The 2,805-nt window shown below is 44.8% G+C and overlaps 1 non-coding gene across 1 annotated transcript; it reads left to right on the top strand.

Moving 5' to 3' along the window:
* Window positions 1-532: 532 nt before the first annotated feature.
* Window positions 533-637, top strand: LOC116274292. The gene has a single exon (XR_004182924.1). It is a non-coding gene; the product is annotated as a U6 spliceosomal RNA (small nuclear RNA).
* Window positions 638-2,805: the final 2,168 nt, after the last annotated feature.

The following is a 2,805-nucleotide window of genomic DNA, read 5'->3' as shown; positions in this document are numbered from 1 at the left end:
AAAAAAAATTAGCTGGGCGTAGTGGTGCACACCTGTAGTCCTAGCTACTCAGAGGATCCCTTGAGCCAGGGAGGTGGAGGTTGCAGTGAGCCAAGATCATGATACTGCACTCCAGCCTGGGCAACACAGTGAGACTCTGCCTCAAAAAAGAAAAAAAAAAAGGTTTCAGAACAGCATGAGAATAAGATAATTAACTGTGGACTTAAAATGGCTATGGTTAAAAGTCTGATTTGAGGTCAGGCAAGGTGGTTCAGGCCTATAACTCCAGCATTTTTGGAGGCTGAGGTGGGAGGATCACTTGAGGCCAGAGGTTCAAGACCAGCCTAGGCAATATGACAAGATTTTGTGTCTACAAGAAATTTTTTTAAAAATTAGCCAGGTGTGGTGATGTGTGCTTGTAGTCCTAGCTACTTGGGAGGCTGAGGCAAGAGAATCGCTTAAGCTTAGGAATTTGAGGTTACAATGAGCTATGTTGTACCATTGCACTCCAACCTGGGTGACAGAAAAAGAACTTGGTTCTAAAAAAAACTAAAAATTTAAAAAAATCTGGTGCTTGCAATTAGAACGATACAGAGATGATTAGCATGGTCCCCTCCACAAGGATGACATGCAAATTTGTGAAGCATTCGGTATTCAAAAAAAAAAAAAAAAATTCAGGCTGGGCACAGTGGCTCACGCCTATAATTCCAATACTTTAGGAGGCCAAGGCAGGTGGATCACTTGAGGTCAGGAGTTTGAGACCAGCCTGATCAACATGGCGAAATCCTGTCTCTACTAATAACACAAAACTTAGCTGGACGTGGTGGTGCGCACGTGTAATCCAAGCTGCTTACTCAGGAGGCTGGGGCAGGAGAATCACTTGAACTCAGGAGGCGGAGATTGCAGTGAGCCGAGATCGTGCCACTGCACTTTAGCCTGGACAACAGAGGGAGACTCTGTCTTAAAAACAAACAAACAAACAAACAAAAAAACTAGCTGAATGCCAGAATGCTGTATTCTGGATAATAATTTAGTCAGATTGGTGGCTTTTCAATTTTGCTTCTGTTTCTTAACTGGATTACTGAGTTTAGGGTGGAGTCCATTAACAAATAGGTCAGACAAATCATTTTCTATGTCTGGACTCTAACATTGAAAACTCTGAAAAAAAAAAAGCAAAACTGCTTGACCTGAGGGTCTACGTTTTATAAAAAACACTTTTCTTGCTTTCTCTTTGTCTTTGGGGTGTGATAGTAACTAAGCAAAAAGGTTGGCAGTTTCCATTTTTCTTATCAATTAATTACTTAAGCTTTTCACTTGCCTTTTGTAATAAGTCTTTTAAAAGAAGCAAGAAAAAATTTTGAAATCTTTTTAGAAGGTTCTGCATATCCATAGGCATCCCTGGGTGGGTCTAATTCAGGAACTCTCTCTCTCTCTCTTTTTTTGGAGACAAGGTCTTGCTCTGTAGCCCAGTCTAGAGTGCAGTGGTGTGCGATCAGAATTCACTGCAGCCTCAAACTCCTGGACTCAAGAGATCCTCCCGTCACAGCCTCCCAAGTAGCTAGTAACTACAGGGGTATGTCACCATGCCCAGCTAATTTTTCAAAGTTTTTATAGAAGTGTGGTCTATGTTGCTCAGGTTGGTCTTGAACTCCTGGGCCCAAGTATTTATCCCTCTTTGGCCTCACAAAGTGCTGAGATTACAGGTTAGAGCCACGATGCCCAGCAGGAAACCTAATTTTTTTTTTTTTTTTTTGAGACGGAGTCTCACTCTGTTGCCCAGGCTGAAGTGCAGTGGCATGATCTCAGCCACTGCAAGCTCCACCTCCCAGGTTCACGCCGTTCTCCTGCCTCAGCCTCCCGAGTAGCTGGGACCACAGGCACCTGCCACCACACCCAGCTAATGTTTTTGTATTTTTTTAGTTGAGATGGGGTTTCACTGTGTTAGCCAGGATGTTCTCGATCTCCTGACCTTGTGATTCACCCACCTCGGCCTCCCAAAGTGCTGGGATTACAGGCGTGAGCCACCACGCCCAGTCAGGAACCCTCATTTTTAAATGCACTTCCCTTTCTTTTTTTGAGACAGGGTCTCCTTCTGTAGCCCATGCTGGAGTGCAGTGGCATAATCTCAGCTCACTGCAACCTCCGTCTCCTGAGTTCAAGCAATCCTCCCACCTCAGCCTCCTGACTAGCTGGGACTACAGGTGCCCACCACCACACCTGGCTAATTTTTGAAATGTTTGTAGAAACAGGGTTTCACTGTGTTGCCCAGACTGGTCTCAAACTCCTGAGCTCAAGCAATCCACCCGCCTCAGCCTCCCAAAGTGCTGGGATTACAGGCATGAGCCACCATACCTGGTCTAAACGCACTTCTTAAAGTTGAATATCAGCCTGGCGTGTTGGCTCATGCCTCTAATCTCAGCACTTTGGGAAGCCGAGACGGGCAGATCAGTTGAGGTCAGGAGTTTGAGACCACTTGGCCAACATGGTGAAACCCCATCTCTACTAAAAATACAAAATTAGCCGAGTGTGGTGGAGAACGCCTATAATCCCAGCTACTCGGGAGGTTGAAGCATGATAATTGCTTGAACCCAGGAGGCGGAGGTTGCAGTGAGTCAAGATCGCGCCACTGCCCTCCAGCCTGGGTGACATAGTGAGACTCTATCTCAAAAAGAAAAAAAAAAAGTCAAGTATCATCTCATCTGGAATGGTCCACATAATGACCATTGTAATTTCAAGTAATCTTTAGTAAGATTTCACTGATTTCACCACCTTTGTAAGTATTTTCAGCTACTGGGGGCTTATACAAGTAAAAGGCAGGTGTAGCTG

Source organism: Papio anubis, chromosome 3, assembly GCF_008728515.1.
Source record: "Papio anubis isolate 15944 chromosome 3, Panubis1.0, whole genome shotgun sequence".
Taxonomy (NCBI): Eukaryota; Metazoa; Chordata; class Mammalia; order Primates; family Cercopithecidae; genus Papio; species Papio anubis.
This window is presented reverse-complemented; position numbering and strand designations above follow the sequence as displayed.